A 25,371-nucleotide genomic window follows, 5' to 3' on the forward strand; every position below is an offset into this window, starting at 1 on the left:
GTTGATTGTTTCATTTATTGGAATGCAAGTGTACATTGATGTGACATCGAATGATATGAGGGTTGCTGTGTCCAGTATGTCTATGTTCTTGATTCTGTCGATTAACTTCTTTGAGTTTTCCAGATTCCTGTTGTTATCAAGTGTGTACGGTTTTTTCAGTAGTGTCTGTGTTTCTTTGGCTAGGTGATAGGATGGTGCATTCTGGAAGTTAATGACGGGTCATAATGGGATATTATACTTGTGAACCATTGGTAGGGAATTTAGGGTGGGTGCTTTTGGATTTTTCTGTGCCATCCTCTTTACCTGGCTTTTTGAGAATGTATTATTGATGTTTTTCAGTGTCTGTTGAATGTTTTTCTGGTATCTTGCTGCTGAGTCACGGATTAGTTCTGTGATGTTGTTGTCTTTGAGAAAATCTAGTGTTTTCTCTATGTATTCTTTTTCAACCATAATTACAGTAATATTCCCTTTGTCTGCTCTTGTTACTACGGCATTGTTCCGTTTGAACTTTTGTTTTAGTTTTCTGGCTGTGATTTCCTCTGATGTTCTGCGATTAGAAATAATTTTGGATTTGTGTGTTCTGATTATCTGTGTTATTTCTGCAGCTACTAATTCTCTTACAAGTTTGCATTAAAATTTGGTGTGCTCAGTCTTTCTTGTTCCTGTATAATGTGTTCTGATTCCATTATGAGGTTTTCTGTTGTTTTGTGTGACATATTTGTGTTAATGTTGTGTTTTGGCAAGGTGCGGAGAATGGAGGTGCTTGCCACACGAAAACATAACTAAAAACCAATACAGGCGCGAAAACATCTCGACAAACTAAATTACATTCTAGAAGATAGGTTAACTCCCAAGAAAAAACTTTCTCATCAACATTGTTCGGTTGCAGATGACAAGCTACCTGTAGTAATTAACACACAAGTGACCCAGAAAATTCATGCACACCAAATGCAAAGGTATTTACAAAAAGAAACGATGTGTTGTTTGAACTAAAGATGAAGATAATTTTATAATCATTTAAAAAAATGTTCACATTGCAGAATAAATAAATACGAAAACCCACTGATGAAGGCACAGTGGTGCCGGAACATGTTTGGGTACTGAGAAAAAACGGTGTTTTGCATAACTGAAGGACCTCACATCCAACAATTTTAACCGCAAACACGACCAATACAAGGAGCTGCAAAACAAAACGATGAACATATTTTGTTAATTACCTAGGTAGCTGAAACATCAGAGGAAATATGTGTGTTTGAAATAGATATGTAATTAACATTCAAGAAAATTAGTAAGATGCTATGCTTGTATGGGTATCTTCTGAGACTTTTCTTCAACATAAATGAATTTCAGTATTAACGTTACACGAACTGGTACTTCCTACTGTAAAATAATTGAATACTGAAGTGTCAAAAGTGGGATTATAAGGGCTACCTTTATTTTCTCAGACAAATTTGCCAAAGACGTCCAGAAATTTATAGGTAGTTTTATAGGGCTTTTCACAGATTCAGACATAGATCAGAAGATAGCTAAATGATGAAAGACAAATAAATGGAAAGTATACCAGTCGTAAAATTTGGTACCGAGCGACCTGGCGCAGTGGTGGCCCACTTGACTAACAATCGGGAGGACGACGGCTCAAACTCGCATCCGGCCATCCAGATATAGGTTTTCCGTGATCTCCCTAAATCACTCCAGGCAAATGCTACGATGATTCCTTTGAAAGGACACGGGTGATTTTCTTCCCCATCCTTCTGTAATCTAAGCTTGTGCTCCGTCTCTAATGATCTCGTAAATTTTTTTGATCACAAAACTGAATTACAAGAACAAGTAATGCTGTAATAAGTTCCTGTAACGTAACTTTCTACATCTGCATATGCGGACACATTACTTCTTCAGTATAGTAGATTCATGGAAACAGAATGAATGATCAGCGTTGTTGAACACAGGAAAGGACTGGATTAATAAAATTCTCTTCACAGTGCAGAATCATAAGGTACCCCAGTGACAAGTACAGTGTGATATGTAAGAGAGTTAGTCATATAGTTTTAATTATCATTTCACATAGCAAGCCACTAGAGGAGTCAAAACAAAATGTCACAGCCCACTGATAAAGTAGAGTACCGTAAACAATGGTAATTAATTTTCTCCATTTGAAGGGGAACAATGCTGCAACAATCCATACTGAGTCTGTAGTAGAGTACACAGTGCTTAGATACCACAGCTGCTTACATTGTGATCGAACAAGTCAAAGACAAAAAGCAAAGTGGTAGATCGTCCCTCTGGGAAAAACTGAGAATCACAAGAGAAGTAAAAAGTCTTATGTTCGAAAACAGGCGTATTGCAATCGAGGAGATACTAGAAAATCAGTCATGGTTGAGTTTTCAACATCTTGCGTGGTATTTTGAACAACACATAGGTCATCACTTGCTGAGATTTACGACTGTTCACACCCATTCAAAAGCCCACAGAACCAACGCAGCAGCGGAAATGTTACAGCTGTGCCAGGACAATGCAGATGATTTCTTTAGTCTGCTAATCATGATAGTGGTCGGTTCATCTCTCTAACCCTGAGACGAAGGTGAAAACCAAAGAATTGTAATGCGAGGTTTCACCACAACTGAAAAAGGCAAATAACCAACTATCATTGAGCGAGGTGATGCTGAGTGATTTTTGAGACTGCCATGGTTCAGTAAGGGGCAAACAATCAGAGGAACATACTACCAAAACCCCTGACCAAGTTACAGGAGCCTATCAAGAAGAGGTGTCGCAGAAATCTGTCTAATTTTGTATTTTTGTTCCATGACAGCACTGCAGCTCACCCTGCAAAGAGATGCAGTCACACATGCTCCTTATTTGGCTTACAAAACTTACCTTAATCCTTATATTCTCCTGACATGGCACCTAGTGACTTCCATCTCTTTCTTAAATGAAGATCCATTGCAATTCATGCATTTCGATGATGATGAAAAGGTGATTTTTGAAGTGCAATATTTCCTGAAGGGCCAATATGCAAACTTCTGCAACCAAGGTCACTGACGAATCATCCATCATAGGGAAAAATATGTTGCACTGAAGAGTGAATTCTTTGAGGCCTAACACCACCAGCAAATTGGCAGCTTAATCTATTCAATGTGATAACAAAAACTTTATGATTATGCATAGTATGGTGCGGATGTACCCAGTACTGTTCCTCTATGTATTTTAGAGAATATGTTGCACTGAAGGGTGAATACTTCGAGTACTAACCCCATCATTAAATTTGTAGCTTGATCTTGTCAATGTGATAGTAAAAACTTTATGATTAGCCACAGTATGCTGTGGATGCACTCAGTACTGCTTCTCCATGTATCTTAGATTTTATGTTTAATACTAAGAAATGTCATACAGGGTTTGGAGTTTGTAATACTTCCAGAAACAATAACTCTTTAAGCTCATTCATTATGCAGTAACTGTAAGAATTTCTATGAGTGCATGGATTCGACTATTTATAATTGAGGAGTGGAACTTTCTATCGAAATTAATACTGTGACTGCAACTCGCTTTTTGGTGGTGGACTGCTCAAGGTAGAAGCTTATTACCACGATTATATATTTCAGTGGATAATTGTTCCCTGTAGTAAAAATGACCAATTTTGTCACAGTCCACCTTTTCATACACCCTAACAATTTGGTTTTGCTTCTTGCCTTAACTAGCAACAGACACAAAGACTTGATCAATCACGCCAAAATATTTACAAGTTGCACAATATTATTTACTGAAACATTGCATTCTAGTGTGAAATGCTTCAATACAAAGATGAAGCAGAGATGACACACACATAAATCACAAACGCCACGTACTTTTCATTGGATCATTTATCATATGATTTTTACCATTCTCAACACAACAAATCTATTGTGATATCACAGACAATGAAAAGGTCTTATTGTCTAAGATGTAACAAATAATATGAACACTTCTTAAATAAGGAGATAATTCAGAGGCTTCCTTTACCAGGATACAGGTTGGCTGGCAGCTTTTCTAGGAGCTCTTTGCGGTGTGGGGGAGTAGCCATGTATGTGAAAAACGGTATCCCATTTGAGTCAATTGATGTTTCAAAGTACTGCACTGAAAAGGTGTTTGAATGTTGTGCAGGTGTGGTTAAATTTAGTGGAGCTAAACTTCTTACTGTTGTTATTTATAGATCCCCAGACTCAGATTTCACAACATTTTTGCTAAAGCTAGAGGAGGTTCTTGATTCACTTTATAGGAAATACAAAAAGTTAGTTATATGTGGTGACTTCAATATAAATTGTATAAGTGATTGTGCAAGGAAAAGGATGCTGGTAGACCTCCTTAATTCATATAATCTTATGCAAACCGTATTCTTTCCAACGAGAGTGCAAGGGAACAGTAGAACAACCATAGACAATATTTTTGTTCCTTCGTCATTACTAGAAGGGCATTCTGTTAGCAAAATGGTGAATGGCCTTTCAGATCATGATGCACAAATTTTAAGTCTAAAAGATTTTTGTGCTGCAACACACGTTAAATATAGTTACCAACTTTTTAGGTGGCTCTGAGCACTATGGGACTCAACTGCTGAGGTCACTAGTCCCCTAGAACTTAGAACTAATTAAACCTAACTAACCTAAGGACATCACAAACATCCATGCCCGAGGCAGGATTCGAACCTGCGACTGTAGCGGTCTTGCGGTTCCAGACTGCAGCGCCTTTAACCGCACGGCCACTTCGGCCGGCACCAACTTTTTAGGAAAGCTGATCCAGTTGCTGTAGAGACTTTTGTAAACCTTATCAGGGAACAAGAGTGGCAAGATGTTTATAGTGCTGATACCGTAGACGATAAATATAATGCTTTCCTCAAGACTTTTCTCGTGCTCTTTGAAAGTTGCTTTCCGTTAGAACGTTCAAAACAGGGTACTAGCACAAACAGGCAGCCTGGGTGGCTAACTAAAGGTATAAGAATATCTTGTAGAACAAAGTGGCAATTATATCAAAATGTTAGAAACAGTCACAATCTAAATGCAGTAGCCCATTGCAAACAGTATTGTAAGGTGCTTAAAAAAGTTATTAGGAAGGCAAAAAGTATGTGGTATGCAGATAGAGTAGCTAAGTCTCAGGATAAAATTAAAACCATATGGTCAGTCGTAAAGGAAGTGGCTGGTCTGCAGAGACAGGTCGAGGATATGGAATCAGTGCGTAGTGGGAATGTCCGTGTTACTGATAAGTCACATATATGTACAGTATTTAATAATCACTTTCTGAATATAGCAGGTGAACTAAATAGAAACCTAGTCCCAACAGGGAATCATATAGCGCTCTTAGAAAAAAGTGTTCCGAGACTGTTACCTGAAATGCTCCTCCATGATACTGACAAGAGGGAGATTGAGTTAATAATTAAATCACTAAAGACCAAGAACTCTCATGGATATGACGGGGTATCTAGCAGAATACTGAAGTATTGTTCCATGTATGTTAGCCCAGTACTTAGCCATATCTGTAACTTTTCCTTTAGGAGTGGTCGGTTTCCTGACCGATTAAAGTACTCGGTAGTGAAGCCACTTTATAAAAAGGGAGACAGGGATAATGTTGATAATTTTAGACCTATTTCTATGCCATCGGTGTTTGCTAAAGTTATCGAGAGGGTTGTATATACAAGGTTACTGCAGCATTTAAATTCACATAATTTGCTGTCAAATGTACAGTTTGTTTTTAGAAATGGCTTAACAACTGAAAATGCTATAGTCTCTTTTCTCTGTGAGGTTTTGGACGGATTAAATAAATGGTTGCGAACGTTGGGTGTTTTCTTTGATTTAACGAAGGCTTTTCACTGTGTTGACCACAAAATGTTACTGCAGAAGTTGGAACATTATGGAGTAAGGGGAGTAGCTTACAATTGGTTCGCCTCTTACTTTAAGAACAGAAAGCAGAAGGTAATTCTCCGCAATATTGAGAGTGGTAATGATGTTCAGTCCCAATGGGGCATTGTTAAATGCGGCGTTCCCCAAGGATCAGTGCTGGGGCCACTGCTGTTTCTTATTTATATAAATGATATGCCTTCTAGTATTACAGGTGATTCAAAAATATTTCTGTTTGCTGATGACACCAGCTTGGTAGTGAAGGATCTTGTGTGTAATATTGAAACATTATCAAATAATGTAGTTCATAAAATAAGTTCGTGGCTTGTGGAAAATAATTTGATGCTAAATCACAGTAAGACTCAGTTTTTACAGTTTCTAACTCACAATTCAACAAGAACTGATATTTTAATCAGACAGAATGGGCATGTTATGAGCGAGACGGAACAGTTCAAGTTCCTAGGCGTACGGATAGATAGTAAGCTGTTGTGGAAAGCCCATGTTCAGGATCTTGTTCAGAAACTAAATGCCGCTTTATTTACCATTAGAACAGTATCTGAAATAAGTGACATTTCAACACGAAAAGCAGTCTACTTCGCATATTTTCATACGCTTATGTCATATGGTATTATTTTTTGGGGTAATTCTTCTGATTCAAAAAGGGTATTTTTGGCTCAAAAACGGGCTGTTCGAGCTATGTGTGGTGTAAGTTCGAAAACCTCTTGTCGACCCCTATTCAATAGTCTGGGAATTTTGACATTGCCCTCGCAGTATATATTTTCTTTAATGTCGTTTGTTGTTAGCAATATTAGCTTATTCCCAAGAGTTAGCAGCTTTCACTCAGTTAATACTAGGCAGAAATCAAATCTGCATGTGGAATGCATTTCCTTGACTCTCGTGCAGAAAGGAGTGCAGTATTCTGCTGCATCCATTTTCAATAAGCTACCACAAGAACTCAAAAATCTTAGCAGTAGCCCAAACGCTTTTAAGTCTAAACTGAAGAGTTTCCTCATGGCTCACTCCTTCTATTCTGTCGAGGAGCTCCTGGAAGAGCTAAAAAATTAAGCAAATTCCAGTGTTACATTATTGATTTTCTTTATTTAAACTAACGACGTGTCGCCTGAATATGTTTCTTATATTTCATTTTATCTGTTTCTACAATCTACAACTGAATATGTTACTTATATTTCATTTTATCTGTTTCTACAATCGTGTTATAATTTCATGTATTGACTCGTTCCATGACCATGGAGACTTCTCCTTGATGTGGTCCCACGGAACAATAAATAAATAAATAAATAAATAAACAAGGCAGACTACATTTAAGACACAAATAGCAAAGAAATGATAACATTTGGCTATTATTCTGCAACACGTTAGTACTTTTCTGAGAGTTAGCATATATACATGATGAAGTAGAAAATGCAATTCTTGGACTATTGTAGCCTTGTGCCATCATACAGAAGCAGTTTATCACACTTATTCATGTAAACTGATCATATTACTCACTGAAGATGTGCAGAAATCAGTCGCTACATAAAAAATGGATTATTTGATGCCATTAACAACATATATGTCAGTTGCTTCTACTAAGAACTTTGTCAGTGGAGTACAAAGGGTTGACTACCAATAAAGCCTTTAGGCTTTCCTGAAACTGAACTTATTATTTATGCAAATTTCATTAAGGAATTAATACAGAGTGATTATAATTAAAGTTCTACTTTCAAAACGCTGTAAAAAGAGAACCACTTCTCAGAATGACATGAAGTTCGAACAGAGTATTATCAAAGAAGGGTGAAACGTAATGGAAACAAACGAAAATAAAACTTGAAGGAAAATTTTCCCATTGATTCCAAAGAAACACACAAAAAGCAACACTGAAATCGGGTTTTAGCTGCCGTGGGACTGGTCCAAGACATGTTCAATATTCTGTTAAAATGGCTCTTAGCACTATGCGACTTAACTTCTGAGGTCATCAGTCACCTACAACTTAGAACTAATTAAACCTAATTAACCTAAGGACATCACACACATCCATGCCCGAGGCAGGATTCGAACCTGCGACTGTAGCGGTCGCTCCGTTCCAGACTGCAGCGCCTAGAACCGCAAGGCCACCCCGGCCGGCTTCAACATTCTGTCCACCGTTTTGAAGACACAAGTTGAAATCGAGAGACAGCATTTCCCACAACAGATCAGAGTGCCGCAGGGCTCATGTTCGGAACGCATCGCATAATTTGTGCCTTCATTTCTGCTAAGTTAGTTTCTTTTAGATAAACCCACATTCAGAAGTCACATGGGTTAAGATTAGGTGGTTTGGATTGCCAGGCTGTAGGGAAGTGACGGCTGATAATTCTAGCATTTCCAAAATGCCTCTGCAGCGGCTGGTTCTCTGGCTGTGCAGTATGTGCAGGAACATCATCTTGCACATAAATAGTCCTACCCATACATCCGATCTGTTGAGTGATTGGAATGACAGTGCGCAAAAGACTCTCACAGCGTTATCCAGTGACGGCACAGGTAACAGGACTCACAGCACCCATCTTGAGAAAATAAGGCCCTACGATTAATGATGTCGTCAACCCACACAACACAGTTACCTTTTACCCGCGTAGAATGAAGCAGTATTGGTTAGTGTGTGAGAGGATTTTCAATTGCCCATATTCTGCATTTCTGTGTATTAACACGACCTTGGAGAAGAAAATGGGCTTCTTCTGCCCACAGAATGTTCCACAGCCATTCATTGCCCACTTCCATTCGAGCAAGAAATTGTAAAGCAAACATTTGTCTTACTGGGAGGTCAACGTGAAGCACCTCCTATCACGGATAATTTTGTATGGATAGCAATGCAGGATGTTTCATAAAACTCTATGCTCCGTGCTCACAGGCATATCCGAACTTCTCGCAATTCCCCGTGTGCTGAATGTTTGTACACCATGACTCAACCCCACCTTGCCGGCCGCGGTGGTCTCACGGTTAAGGCGCTCAGTCCGGAACCGCGCGACTGCTACGGTCGCAGGTTCGAATCCTGTCTCGGGCATGGATGTGTGTGATGTCCTTAGGTTAGTTAGATTTAAGTAGTTCTAAGTTCTAGGGGAATGATGACCACAGATGTTAAGTCCCATAGTGCTCAGAGCCATTTGAACCCCACCTTACTATGTTGTGCCCACATCTTCTAATGACTTCGGGTCAATGTTTTCCTTTTTCTGCCACATTGCACTTCAAAGGAACCTGTCTTTTAGAATTTCGTAATCATTTTCTCCAGACCATAGGCAGGCATCGAACCAACGCCATTGTGTGTCTGGAACTTCTACAGAGCTACTACTGGCGCACAGTCATCGTTCTTTTAAAAGAGCTTTATCAGCAGTGTGCTATCCTGCGTGGAGACAGACATGCCAAGCATCTCAGACGCATATTCCACCGCTTACAGTGCTATGGCATAATTTTCGTAATTATGTTTGTCTCTATAACGTTTCCTCCTCCTTCGATAATATTCCGGTCAAATTTGACGTCATTCTGAGAATTGGTTCGTTTTTTTATAACCTTTGGCACTGGAAATTTAATTATAATCACCCTGTGTATTGGGAAGCAGTAGTTATTATCCCCAAATTTTGGAACAAGGCTCTACAGTATGTTCTTGAGTCCATATCACAAATATTTCATATTGCATCATTCTGGACTCGGAGAACATTAGCTCTGAATGGCCCTGGAATAAGTGTAACCAAAGTATGTCAGATTTTTCGATTTTACGTTGTTTAATATGACAACATCCACATTACAAATTAATATTCGTCTAGATGCTTTAGCAGTTGTGTGGTTTGCAATGACCAGTTGAATTAACTATAAAGCTTAAACTCATGAATTTAACAGGCATCCTCTAGGATCTACTTATTATATTTTAGACATACATTTGCAGGAAACTGCTTATTAGGTCTGAACTGTGGACAGGGTATCGTTTCCAAGTTTGGGGACAAAGAACCGACAGAAACCATTTAGTAATGTGCATGAAAATTTCACTATTTAGTATTTTCAAAACAAAACTTTATTTGCTCTTCATTGCAATATTTATGTCATCTACACTAACAAAGCACAAGAAAAGATATGGGTCCTAAGGCGGAATCTTGTGGGATATCACATGTAATTAGTTCCCACTTGGATGAGAACTGATAGCATAATAAAGACTCTTTCCTACAGTAACCTTGTGTTTCCTGTCAGAGAAGTGAACTATTTTAATGCAGTTCCCATTAACCCGTAATTGCTTAAAAGAGTACTGTGATTAGTACGGTCAAACACCTTTGACATCACAGAATATATTGATAGCCTGTATTTTAATGTCTAACAAATTCAGTAGATTCTAGCTGTCTGTAAATGGCAATTACAATATTAGGAGCTATTCAGAAATCCACAATGTGACTGACAACATACGCTCATTCTCCTAAATTAAGGATAATGCTGATACATGGTGAAACAACGCTCTGGTGGGCGGTCTGGTGGTTTAAATCACCTCGGGGTATGACCATTTGGTGTATTTGACCTGCAGTCGTCACACGGTGGCGCTGGCAGCAGTCCACGTATGCAGAGGTGTGTTGGTGCATGTCAGAGTACGGAGCAGCAAGTAAATGTGCAGACGTTGTCAGACGTGTTATGGTGACTGTGTGTTGAAAATGGCTCAAAGAACCCATATTGATGACGTTATGATGGGTAGAATACTAGAGCGACTGGAGGCTGATCAAACACAGCAGATCGTAGCACGGGGTCTCCGTGTGCCAAAAAGTGTGATCTCAAGATTATGGCAACGATTCCAGCAGACAGGAAACGTGTCCAGGCGCCACAGTACGGGACGTCCAAAGCTTACAAACTACAAGAAGACCGATATCTCACCATCTGTGGCCGCAGACGGCCATGGAGTTCTGCAGCAAGACTTTCTCGGGACCTTACCACAGCCAATGGAACAGTTGTCTCCAGACATACAGTCTACAGACTACTTAACAGACATGGTTTATTCGCTCGGAGACCTGCAACATGCATTCCAATGACCCCTGGTAACAGGAGAACCCGTAAAGCCTGGTGTGAAGAACACAATACATGGTCATTGGAACAGTGGTCCCATGTTATGTTGGCTTTTCATCTGGCGTGAACCAGGAACCAGATACCAACCCCTTAATGTCCTTGAAAGGGACCTAAATGGAGGTCGTGGTTTGATGGTGTGGGGTGGGATTATGATTGGATTGGATGCACGTACACCCCTGCATGTCTTTGAAGGAGTAACTGTAACAGGTCAGGTGTATCGGGACGTCATTTTGCACCAGTATGTACGCCTTTTCAGGGGTGCAGTGGGTCCTACCTTCCTCCTTATGGATGATAACGCACGGCCCCACCGAGCTGTCATCGTGGAAGAGTACCTTGAAACAGAAGATATCAGGCGAATGGAGTGGCCTGCCTGTTCTCCAGACCTAAACCCCATAAAGTACGTCTGGAATGCTCTCGGTTGAAGTATAGGTGCACGTCTTCAAACCCCTAGGACACTTCAGGAGCTTCGACAGGCACTGGAGCAAGAATGGGAGGCTATACCCCAGCAGCTGCTCCACCACCTGACCCACAGTATGCCAACCCGTTATGCGGCCTGTGTACGTGTGCATGGTGATTATATCCGATATTGATGTCGGGGTACATGCACAGGGAACAGTGGCGTTTTGTAGCACATGTGTTTCGGGACGGTTTTCTCAACTTATCACCAATACCGTGGACTTACAAATCTGTGTCATATGTGTTCCCTATGTGGCTATGCTATTAGCTCCAGTTTTCTGTAGCAATTATCCATAATTTACGGGCGTGAGTATATTATTTGTAATCGGATGGTTAAGAAGCTGCTTGGTTGTTATATTTTATAAAATGTTTGAGAATGCTGGTAAAACTGAAATTAGATATAATTTGGTGGTATTTATTTATCTCTTTTCGTGTACAGTAGGCTTAATTTCTCATATTTCACCTAACTGGGAAATGACCCAGTGATAAATAATTGTTTACACAAATAACTTTGACATATTTATCAACTCAGAACACCACTTTAATTAACTTAATTGATATTTTATCATAACCATAATTTTTTATTTTGAAGAGTTTATGATTGAATTACTTCTTCTGGTGCAGCGAGGATTATATTCACACGACTAAAGATATTTATAATAGCTAGTTAGAGAAACTCAGTTCTAGCATTTACTGAGCCAGGTAACCCAGCTTCTCTGTAATAGCTACGGATTATTTGTTAAAATCTTTTGCAACAGTGCTCAAATCTGTTGCTAAAGTATCATTTATCCTTAACACTAGAACACCAAGATTCGAACTACCCTCTGGAATGCCCAGTTGAGGTCAATATTGACTGCCACGATTTTCATTTCATTTTAAGTTTTCTTTTTTTTTTCAAACTGTAACGATATTCCGTATTATATTATTTAATAATGCTTTTATTATTTTTCATATATAATAATTTTGTGAGCACATTTTGATTTGAACATGTTAAATTTTATTTTTATGTTACACCATACAAAACTAAGTGGCAATGCAGTAGTGGTATAAAAATTGCTTACAGTTTCAGTGTTAGTGTTTTAAATCATGTAACAGTGGTGCCAAATGCTATTACCATAGAATTAATTAGCTACTCACTAATTACAATTTTATTGTATAATAAATTAATAGTGGTTTATTAGACAAAACTATATGGAGAACTCTGTATATTTAGAGAACTTTAGTCGCAATTTTTTGCACATCCATTTGCCTAGATATGACTTGCTACTTTCTTTTTCTTGTACAATCCAACTTGGTAAGTTTCAGACAAAATGGACGAAATCTGTAACTTCTGAGGGCGAGAATTCCTGATTAGTGCTACTAATTCCTCTGCAACTTCATTATAAAACAGTTGTAGATGAGTCAGTTATCAACTTGTACAAAGTGTGGACACTGATTACAGCCGGATCTACAATGTTACAGAAAACACTTAAGGGCCAGCACTTCGTCATGTCTCGTATGCTACATTTGCATAAAATTTTTCCTTTCTGCAGCCTCATTGACTACTACAGTAAGGCGGATAGAACTAAGAGTAAACAAATTTTTCTTAGTTTTCATTTGGTAAGATGGAAGATTAATGTCATCACCCTTGTAAATAACGCTTGAATGAAGTAAATCTTAACCTTTTCTCACAGATGGTGGCATTACCCTCTAATCCTGTTCCAAATGCCAACGACACTTCTACCAATGTTTTTCAGCTCTTTTGCCAGTTGGAGAGAAGTGAAGAAGCTGTATGATGTAACATATTTCCCCTGTTGTAAATAAGGTGCCTTGAGACATAGCGTAGCACATTGTCCCATGCTAATATCCCAGGTAAGACAAACCATTGAGAAAATATCTAAGTTTAATCTTGTGAGCAGCCAATACTTTGTTCTCAGCATGAGAAAGGCCACAAATGTGATAGCAATCCATTATACTTACCAGTCAAACAATTAGTCACTACAAACCGAAGTGCAAAAACTGTTACACACAACACTATATTAGGTTAGTCATTACAAATAAATTGGGTAAACTGCATTTCTATGAGAATCAGTCAACCAATCACCATCAAGAACCAATGGTGAATGAGTAATTACCTTAAAAATTTATAATTACAATGCAAAACAATTAAGGCAACTTAAGCCTCCTCTAAAACCATTAAAGTCATAAAGTCAAGGAACAGACTATTTTAAACAACAAAGAAATAGAAACCTCAAAATAAAAAAAATGGTAATCTGACCTCTGCAGGCGTTCTACTGTTAAAGCTGCCTGCACCTTCTCATCTCGGTCTTACCAGTCTCATACTGCACTGTATTCCATATTGTCTTTATTTTGTTACCTGTGGTAACTACCTTTTTCCTGTTTAGCTTTTGCTTCAATGCCCATATTGCTTTCTTCAGTATCAACATGCCTTGTAATGAGCTATAGAATCAACATGCGAATGGTTTCTGACAGAAAAATATTTACCTTTTTTGTCCTACAAGATGCATTTATTCCTTGATTAATCCATGGAATTTTTGTACATTTTGATCTAAATAGGGATACATTTGGATGGGAACAGATTTCAAATAAGTTAAGAACTTTATTAATAAATGTATTGTATTTGTCTTTCATGTCATGTGTATTGTATACACCACTTCAGTTGATGTTTCTGAGATTTTCCTAAAATAATCAATTTGTGGCTTACTGACTACCCTTCTCAATTCAGATTCAATAGATTTTGGGTCCTGATCAATCTTAACAATAGGCTACAACACAAGAAATTGTATGTTGTGATATATAAGGCCACATACCACTATTTTTATAATATAATGTTCATTAGACTATTCTATAAAAAATTTTGTTGATGGTTCTTTTAAGGAATTATCTACTCAAGTTCGAAAATTCTGACTAGGAATTAATTTAGAATGATAACGTTAGTGTAGAAGATTTTAAGAAAATCTATGTTAAAATCGCCAACAACTGCTGTTTGGTTTACTGTTAACTAGGCTAATGCAGCGTCTGGGTGATTTATGAACAGATTAAAATTTTCTGCAGGTTGGTTAGTTCCATGTCCTGTAGATTATTTAATGATTAACATCCTAATGTGGAATGTGTTAGTTGAACAAAAGATTGCAAAGACAAGTACTTATTATATTATTATAAATGTGTGATAGCATCTGATAAATGTGACAATTTCTCCTTTATTCATTTCTACTCAACAGAACTGAGATTCTAAACTAATGCTGCAACACTTAAAATATCTATACCACTGGCCCCATAACGTTCTGAGAGGCAGATTACATCAACCAGGTTGAAGACTCTAATTTACCAAAGCAAATAAATAGTTCATTAATTTTACTCCTCAGTCCTTGAATATTTTGACACAAGATGGATAGCTGGCATTTTACACAGACTGAAATATAACTAAGTGGAAATAAAATTTCTAATAATTCCAAGAAATTACCAACTAAAGTTGCTTGTATGAGTGTAGTGTGCTATAATTTTTCTATCTAATTTCTTTCTCAAACTGAATGTTTGTTTCAGCCCTAACTGCTCTTAATACTTGTTTTCTTCCTATCCTTGCTAGGTTATAAAAGTTTTTGTTATGACACCTGTAATCACTGTAAATATTACTACCATCCCTTAGGTTTCCTGCTATTAGCCCTGCAAATTAAGTATTACAATTCGCAAAAAAATTTACAATATTTTTCTGAGTTTCTGACTTGCTGCCTTTCTTCTCTTGCATATTCACATGATAACTATAGCATCAACAGGGACTACATCATAAAGTATCACTGTCAAGTAATAAGAGGGCAAAGTTCTAATCTGATTACTTTTTCATATTAAAATTTCACAAATTTTGTATTAATATGTGTCACAATACGAAAACTGCATGTGTAGTGCAGTTAAGTAGCTTGAAGTTTCCATAACCAGCTGTCAAACTGACTTCACAATATCATGTATGCATCACATCAGGAGAAATGTAGACTGGCCACTCAATCATCACTTATAATTTGTGCTGCTCTCCAGTTGTAGCAAATAAATCCTGTGCTTAAACGTTTAAGCTACACTTAAATCTGACTAAGGTTATGTATTTATGAAAGGGGCAGAAAATTGTTCTTTATTTCAACAGACAATTTCACAATGAAGACAGTCAGAATGTTTATGTACTACAAACTATCGATGCACATACAACTACCAACTTAGACTAGTTCCATTCAGCAACTTTGCTTCTATTTTTCCATAAGAACTCTGGTGATCTTTATTGTCCTTACTGCACGAACCATGTTGATCCAATGTAGTGAGGTTAAGGAACTCCGCAACCGTTGGCAAAAATTTATAGTTGCACGCCAACGGTGGTGGAGTTACCATTCCTCACTACACATTTAACTGTGAAGATATCTCTCTCCAGTCCTCATCTGCAATAAGAGATACAGAGTCATGAACCACAATAAATAAATAAATGACGAGTTTGAAACTACATTAAGCAAGAATATGACTGGCATACACAGTAATATATATTGGTGTCCTTAAATAAATAAAGCTCAATAGTTTTCTGGCTTAAACAGGGCAATTCAAAAGCTGCTGGAAGACCTTCCAACTGTATACATTCACCCCTGACAGTTATCAGCATTTCAAACAGTATACATGGCATCATATGTTTAAAGAGGTCGATTTACAAAACCTTTTGGTACAGTGTATTGTAGTTCAGACACTGAATGTACTGTGGAATTGTATGTATAACATCTCTGGTTATTTCCATCACCAAACTGTCTTGACATTCAATGTAAAAATGTTTCATGCACTATTTTTCAGAAGATTTTCTACAAAAACGAAACTTTAAATGTGTCATGCAAGGAATTACCACAAATAAATGAGAAAGAGTAATAAATATTTGAATATGCTTCTTATGGGTATATTATACACATTCAACGGTATATAATTGATACTTTCAAAAATGATTTGAGATATCACTTGTAATACTAATTTATTCACTTGTGACAGGAAGGATCTGATGGCTCTGTGTGAAATTGTTGTGGTAACTCTGAGTTCAAGCTATTATGCAACAAGGAATGTGTTAAGCAAAAAAATTGTAAGAATAATACAAGGAAGGAGGAAAGCATTTCTGTACAAAGAATCTCAGCTTGGCCATAGTTGTCTTCATTACCAAATACTTATTGTATTTCATATATTGGAAGGTTTATTATGTATTTCTTTCCTTTTTTATATAATATGTGCTGAATTAAAAGGATAGCCAACCTTTCCCAGTTTTAAGAAAATACAATTACCATGGATTTCTTTCTTCTTGATGTTGCTACTGCTATTGGGAAACACTGGTAAAAATAAGAAATTGTAATTGTCGTACATAGTCCACATTTTGTTGAATTCAAAAAAATTCTATTGCTCTGAATGTGCTTATGAAGTAAGCTGTATCATCTATAAGACTTAGAATAGTATTTTGTCAACTTTACAAGAATTAAATACAATACACCTTCTCAGTATTTTCTTGATAATACAGTGCAGATTAGAATTTTCATAGTGAGTGTTTGCCTATAATTGGTTATGTCAAATATTGTATCAAAACTGCGTTGTTTTGATATGGAAAAATCCGAACAAAACAAGTGAAAATAATATTTTATATACTCTGGAAACCTGTTATTTGTAGAGCCCTCTCCCTTCCCTAAATTGTCTTGAATCCATCAGTGATAGTTTATTTGCATTAAGAATTTTAATTTTGGGTAAATGGAAAAGAGTAAAGGCATTTAATGTGAATTGACTACCCATGTCTACAGAAAACACTACTTCTGTTTTATATAATGCACTATATTTCCTTTTCTTATGTTTTTGAGTCTCTTACAAATTCTTCTGATATTTGCTTGGAATTTTCTGGGTGTATCAATTAAGCAAAAATATTACATATATAATTGTCTTAGTTGTGCTCACAAAAGAATAATGTGAATATTGAATTTAAAAACTTTAACCTGTGGGAAACTGAAGAATGGGAAACCTCAACTTTACCACACTTTTGTTTTATCCAGGAATGCCCAGTGGTGTGGTAAGAATCAGTTGCAAATGTGAATGTTGTCAGTCAAATGCATCTTCAGTGGGCAAGCAGCTGATTAGTTTAGGAGGTGCATGAGTCACAAAAGTTTTTTGGCAATTAATGTGACTTTTAACTCCGGTAATGCTTTGTGTCTGTACAATATGCCCATATATGGCATGGTTCAGATACTATGTTAGTCAGTAGTACCTTCCTGTACCTGTCTGAATAAGTTGTTCCGGGCCAGTGAAAGAGAGGACATACCATCTCCAGTAAGACTATGACTCATAAAGTACTGTTGTAACTAAACAAACCTTCAGGTTGATGATACCTATGTATAATGGTATTATAAAATCACATATTGTGAATCATACATTCCTTAGATCCCTAATCTAGTCATATGGCCTATCAACCCGAATGATAAATACCATGTATATTATACAGTAATTTCTTCTTGAGGTGACAGCATTGTAACTACATACAAGTTAAGATAGTATCATGCAGTCAAAGCCCTGTTTGTTATATTTTATGTTTGTGTTATACAAGACACTTGTAAATGCAAGTTTTTAGAAAATAAGTAAATCCATACTCATTAACTGCCATCAACATCTGTACTGCTATAGCAGAGATGATGTTGAACAAGGTGTACCTTTTGTGAGATAATTAAAAACTTATTATAAATTGTGGATAGTATGAATAATGTTTTCCTAATTAATATTATTCTAATTGTGAATGGTTTAAAAATTTCCTAAGAATGTGACATGTCTCAGAATGTTCAGCATTTCCTTCAGGAATGCATCATGAACTAATGTAGCTGAGAATGTGTTATGGGTGGGGCATATGTGTTCTGTATCAGTTACCTCTGAACAAGAACACTGCCCAAAAGCTTGGCTAAATTTTCGGTCTCGCCTGTAGGTCTACTTAGCACTCAGTGCATCGGCTATGGAGAGTTGTTACATTTATTCATGCCATTATTTGTACACCAGTCAAAGAATAGTGCAGTTGACAATGACAAGTTCAGAGTTACTATGCTGAAAGTAAAAATTTGGAGAAGGTAAATCCAAGCATTTATTTTTATAGCATAATTGTGAAGCTGTTACAGGTTGGCCATTAGCAGAGTTTGGCGAGTATACAGAAAATAAACAGTTACATAGTTTTTCAAGCAACTATCCCAGTATTTACTTGAAAGACTAAGTAAAACGATGAGAAAAATGAACTTTCAGTCCACTTCTAAATTTAAGTGCTCTGTTACTTCGCTATGTTACATGATCTGAGGTTTCAGAAAAACTGACAATGAAGTCACAAGAAACCGGAAATAAAAGTTCCATCCCATCTGTAATGAATACACACAGATTTAACTTCACTGAGGATTGTGTTCAGCATACTCCCTATTTGTGTAGTCACTGTAATCTAAGGGGCAGTCAAATTAAAACGAGGCAGGTGGAATAAAGTATACTGTTAATTGCTTCAAAAGTAATCGCCATAACTGTTAACACATTTATCCAATTGTGAGAAAAGATGGTCAGCACCTCGATGGAAAAATGTTTGCAGCTGCCTACTGAACCGTGATTGTAGCCACGTGTGCAACTCTTCATCCGAAGCAAATTGACGACCACAAATATCTTTCTTCAGAGTTCCAAAAATATGGAAATCACATGCGGAGAGATAGGGACTGTATGGAGGATGTGTAGGGGCTTCCCAGAGAAACTTGTGCAGCACAATCGAAACAACCTTGGCAAGATGTGGATGGGCATGACCCTGCAACAGAATCATGCTGTCCGTCAGCATTCCTGGACGTTTGGACTTGATGGCGCGCTTCGGTTATTTCATAGCGTCCATGTACAGCTGTGCATTAATTGCGGCGCCGTGTTCCAGAAAGTCAATGAGCAGCGGGCCCTTGCAGTCAAAGAAAAAGTCCAGCGTGGCTTTCCCGAAGCTGGCACACCTGTTGTTTTGACTATGCTGCAGAAGTTTCACTCTGAAACCCTTAAGACACCATTCAGTACCGATCTCTCCCCATGCGATTTCCATATCTTTGGAGCCCTGAAGAAAGACATTCGTGGCCGTCAGTGTGCTTCGCTGCCTCTGTAGGCAACCGTTAACGTTTTGCCATGACAGCACTGACGGTCTGGTCTCATAGTGAGATAGATGTACTGACAGTTACAGCGACTACTTTTGAATAATAAACAGTTTACTTACTTTTTACCCATCGTCCCATTTACATTTGACTGTCCCTTATATTAATGACTCCTTAAGCTCTTACTCACTTTTTATCTTCGTTCTGCAGTATTTCATAAATACTCAACAATTGGGATTGTAAGCTGGTATTGTGAAAATGTTCCTAGCACGGTAACATATTGCAAATACACTGGTCTGCAAAACTTAAGGACAAAACTAACTTTCGCATGATGTGTCACTACCAAGTAATATAGCTCGGTGAAACTTAACACGTGTATTAGGTTGGTGGATAAGTTCGTAGCGTTTTTCCGTAAGTTTAATAAACACGACAGAGGCTTTAATGGCTCTGAGCACTATGGGACCTAACATCTGTGGTCATCAGTCCCCTAGAACTTAGAACTACTTGAACCTAACTAACCTAAGGACATCACACACATCCATGCCCGAGGCAGGATTCGAACCTGCGACCGTAGCAGTCGCGCGGTTCCGGACTGAGCGCCTGAATCGCTAGACCACCGCGGCCGGAGCAGAGGCTTTAGTCATCAATATTATAGTCTCCTTCAACGCCAACGCTGGGGTAACTTTTTCGATTCCGCGACTGTAGAAATCACTCACAACCATAGGTGGAAGCACAAGTGGCCAAACACACTACTAGCTAGGGCATAGCCACCTATGGTAAACTAACATACACCAACAAGTGACAAACGTCGGCAAGCCCCAGCATATCAGCAACACTGACTGGTAATTACCAGCTGCTATTAGAGCCGACCAACAGGCCACAGCAGGGACACCGACGAGCTCGCCCACTGAAGCACAAACAATTCGACAACATCACCCTACACTGTGCATCCGATATATGACCTATCGGACACATATACGATGATAAATCTAATTGTTGCAGGTTGCTGACGCTGAACGAGAGCTCAACAACGGCACCCAGTGGCAGCCGCCGAGCAACACCATCGCACAAAGTCAAAGGTATCGACATGGATGATACCCACTACTAACAAAGCCTACCCTTGCACGACCTATCGCAGGCAGCAAGACATCCGCTACTGCTCTTACCACCCGACCTAACTATCGCAGAGGTTTTTTTCCCTTGGCTCTTGCCTTGGTACTTTTTTTCCCCTGCCCTTCAAACCGCTACCCTTCGTTCGACTCGACCCAATCTATCTCCAGATGAGAGCGTATTAATGGTTAACCTTAAGACGTATTCAAACATCGCAGCACCCACATCCTGCGACACCTCACTTTAGTGAAAACTAACCCTTATACAGAGATGGCAGTAGACCTTTTGGGTTGGCCATCATGCCGGTGTGGGCGTGGAGGGGCTCCACCTCTGTTTTGTAGAAATCACATTCTTTTGAGGCGAAGAACTCGTCGATCCACGTTCGGAGCTCATTTGCATCCGGAAAGTGCGATCCATGAAGGTTGTTCTGTAGACAGCGGAAAAGATGAAAATCATCTGAGAGTACAAGATCAGGTGAATAGTGTGGGTGCCGAATAACATCCCATTCCAACTCCTGTATAGCGTTTTTCGTCAGTCCAGCAGAGTGCGGGCGGGCGTTGTCGTGGAGTAGCATCACTTCACGCAGTCTTCGTGGTCGTTGGTCTCCGACTGCGTCTGCAAGACGTCTCAGTTGATGACAACAAATGTCAGCAGTGATGGTTACACCTCGGGGAAGCAATTCTTAGTATACCACACCGTCGCTGTTCCACCAGATGCATAACATTATCTTTTGTGGACGTGCGCAAGTCTTTGTACAGGGAGTTGCTACTTTGTTTGGGGTGAACCATTCCTTTCGTTTCGCAGTCTTCCTGGGCGTTGTTCTTGGACTGCGTCTGCAAGTCGTCTCAGCTGAAGACATTAATGTCAGCAGTGACGCTTACACCTCGAGGAAATAGTTCGTGGTACACCATACCGTCGATGTTCTACCAAATGCATAACATTGTCTTTTGTGGATGCGCACAGGTCTTTGTACGGGGAACTGCTACTTTATATGGGCTCAAACAACTCCTTTCTTTTCGTTATGTTAGCATAAAGACATCATTTCTCGTCTCTAGTAACGATACTGGATAGGAATGGTCGGTGTTGTTCACGAGCCAACTGATGACAAGCAAGCAGGGATGCACATATGGCTACCCGCTGATTTTTGTGATTTTGACTTAGAGTATACGATTAGATACACTGGATTTTTGGTCATTTCCCGTTGCATGCAAATGTCTCACGGTGGCGGAACGATAACAGTTCATTACATTTGCCAGTTCTCGCGTACACTTGCGTGTATCACTGTGGATTAACGCATTCAAACGATCTTCATCAAATCTTCCTGAACGTGGAGAGTCACAAATGTGAAAATGATACTCCTCAAAACGAGAAAACCGATTCCTTGTTGTGCTCTGTGGGAATGTTTCTGACTGCATCCGCTGCTGTCACCTCTCTATTGAACTCAAATAGAAGAATATGAGGTGTGTTGAAAAAACCCCGGAACATTCGTAATTTCGCGCCAATGGCATGTTGGAGCGAAATGAGGTTGGCATCTCTGCACACGCCTGTGTTTAGTCTATAACTACCGAAGTTTCATTGCTGTATGTCTGTAATTATTGTTCAGTGCTCTATTGCGTCACACAGTTTGCGAATTTCGAGATTGCAGATTGAGAGGAGCAACGCGTCTGCATTAAATTTTGCGTGAAACACAAGAAAACCTTTACAGAGACACACCAAATTATGCAGGAAGCCTACAGTGACAAGTGCTTAAGCTGTACTCAGTGTTACGAATGGTTCACACGATTTAAAAATGACTGGACGGAAGTTACAGATGACCCTCGTTCAGGGCGCCCTTCGACGTCTACCGACGACGCTCATGTCAGGAACGTCAACGAGACTTTGCGTGACAATCGAAGACTGGTCGTCCGAGAGACTGCAGAAGAATGTAACATATCAGTTGGGCCATGTCATGAAATCCTGACACAGCATCGTGGGATGCATCGTGTTGCCGCCAAGTTCATCCCACGGCTCATGAGCCAGGTCCAGAAAGACCTTCGCTTCGCAATCTGTGAAGAGCTTTAGGGTCGCGCAAATGAGAACAAGCTGTTCCTTAAGAGAATCATAATTGGTGATGAGACGTAGGTCTACGGTTATAATGTTGAGACCAAGGTTCAATCTTTGCAATGGGTCGGGGAAGGTTCTCCAAGAACAAAAAAAGCTCTTCACGTTAGGTCAAATGTCTAAGCCATGCTCATAGTTTGCATTGACTTTGAAGGATTAGTTCATCATGAATTCATGCCATAGGGACACACTGTTAATCGATGGTACTATGGGGACGTATTGCGATGTCTATGAGAAAATGTGAGGAGGAAGTGGTCTGAAATATGGCATGTTGGAGCGAAATGAGCCCTTGCATCACGATAACGCACTCGCACATTCATCCCTGTTGGTGCCTGACTAGCACAAAAAACGAAATCACTGCGCTGCCTCATCCTCTGTACTCCCCATACCTGGCCCCGCGGACTTTTTTATTTCCAAAGTTGAAAACCCCATTGAAAGGAAGAGGTTTTGCAATGGCAGATGAGATAAAAGAAAATTAGCAAACGGCGCTTCGCTCGACCCAGCAAGACTGCTCCCGGGAGTGGAAATGACGTTTGGAGCTGTGTACCAATTTTGGTGGAGAGTATTTCGTAGGAGGCCGTGCACAGTTAAGTAAAAGGTAAGCTTAGAAAAATTTTGTGGTGTGTCGGAAATATTCCGATAACTCCACTTGGCACTCCATTTACTAGCGTCCGCAGCTCCACTCACTATCTTCAAATGGCAAAATGACAATATGCGAACAGAAATAGCGACAATGAACTACAAATGGAAAATGACAATCGACAAATAAACCACTAGCAACCGGGATACCAACACGCAAAACAAAAACGCTACGAACTTATTTACCAACTTAATAGAAAGAGCTTCTACATTATAGTACAGAAGATGATTGAAAGAAATACAAAATGATACCAACAGAAATGACTCTTTTTATTGAACGACAATGATTAGGCTGAAGTACCTACTATTTATGGGCATTACAAAAGGTGGGACGTGGTTATTAATAAGGAGTGTGATCACCAAGGATTGCAATGCATCTCCTGCAATGTGCTCCCGTTATGGCAGCGAGGTTGGTAAGGGGTTCTTCTGGTAGGGCGTACCATTCCTCCAGCAGCACAGCTGACAACTCCTGGGTGGTTGTTGGTGCATGGGGACAAGCTGCAATACGTCTCCCCACACATGCTCAATGGAAGTTACTTTGGGGGAATAGGCAGGTAAGTCGAATATCCTCTCGTTCCAAGAGCTCCTACACCTGTGCTGTTCAATGCAATGTCATCCACAAAAATAAACTCAGGGTCAAATGTACTCCTGAAAAGAAGCACAATGAAAGGAGAACAGTGTAACAATAACACTGATTGGTGAATGTACAATGTTCAAAGATTTGGAGGTCCGTATACCCATGGCTCCCTACACCATAACACACGGACCACCAAAACGATCGTGTTTGACAATGCTGGACAGTCCCCAGTATGGCGAGAGGTGGGAACACATATGCACTGGATCAATCGCCCTAAAGTTACGCACACCAGTGTATATACGAGGGTGAGTCAAATGAAAACTTTAAATTTCTAATAACAAATCGAAATTTCGCGCCGTTATCCTGTGAGTTGGTAAGTGTGCTACAAACAGCGTGCAGAATATCGTGTAGGTGGCAGCGTAGTGCAGATGCACACATACCGTCGCAGAAACAGCATAATGATGGCCGCCCCACTTGCGACTTGCACCGGGGAAGAACAGCGTTCTGTTATTCGGCTTTTGCGTAGTGAAGGTGTGAAGCATATTGAAATTCATCGACGAATGAAAGTTCAGTACGGTGATGCATGTTTCTCACAGCAGCAAGTCTACGAATGGAGTAGGAAGTTCGCAAATAGTGTGACTTCAGTGGAAGATGCTCCTCGTCCAGGTCAGGCACAACGAGTTCTGACTCCACAGAACATTGCAGGAGTTGAAGCCATAGTGAAGGAAAACCGCCGAGTGACACTGAATGACATTGCAGCATGTTTACAGATTAGTCATGGGTCAGCACACCACATTGGGCATGATGTACTCCAGTTTCACAAAGTGTCTGCAAGATGGGTGCCACGGCATCTGACTCCTGAAATGAGAGAACGACGTGTTGATGCATGTGAAGAACTTCGGTGCTTTGAACGAGAAGGTGATGGCTCTCTTGCAAGAATCGTTACTGGGGACGAAACCTGGGTTTACTTCCACCAACTGGAAACGAAGAGAGCGAGCAGGGAATGGGGCCATTCCTGATCACCAAAACCAAAGAAGTTTCGAACAGAACCATCAGCAGGGAAGGTTATGCTGACTCTCTTTTGGGACGGAAAAGGCGTCATTTTGGAGCATTACATGCCTAGAGGGACCACTGTCACCAGTGCATCATACACAGATCTCCTAGAAAAATCATCTGCGGCCTGCAATCAAATCAAAGCGACGTGCACTGATGTCAGCAGGTGTCCTTTTGTAACATGACAATGCAAGGCCCCACACTGCCCGTACAACAGTTGCAACAATCACAGACCTGCATTTTGAGTGTCTTCCTCATCCACCATACTCACCAGACCTTGCCCCAAGTGATTTCCATATCTTTGGACCACTCAAACACGCAATGGGAGGAAAGAAGTTCGGTTCTGATGAAGAGGTACGCCATGAGTGGTTGTGTAGACTACCAAAAGAATTTT

At 39.4% G+C, this 25,371-nt stretch overlaps 1 long non-coding RNA gene across 2 annotated transcripts in view; it reads right to left on the minus strand.

Annotated features, from left to right (window-relative positions):
- Nucleotides 1–15,472: 15,472 nt before the first annotated feature.
- Nucleotides 15,473–25,371, minus strand: part of LOC124556194 — a 57,747-nt gene continuing 47,848 nt past the window's right edge. For both annotated transcript variants that reach the window (XR_006968606.1, XR_006968605.1), the window contains exon 3: nt 15,473–15,799. This is a non-coding gene — a long non-coding RNA (uncharacterized LOC124556194). The remainder of the gene's footprint in view (nt 15,800–25,371) is intronic.

Source organism: Schistocerca americana, chromosome X (genome assembly GCF_021461395.2).
Source record: "Schistocerca americana isolate TAMUIC-IGC-003095 chromosome X, iqSchAmer2.1, whole genome shotgun sequence".
In the NCBI taxonomy this organism is placed as follows: Eukaryota; Metazoa; Arthropoda; class Insecta; order Orthoptera; family Acrididae; genus Schistocerca; species Schistocerca americana.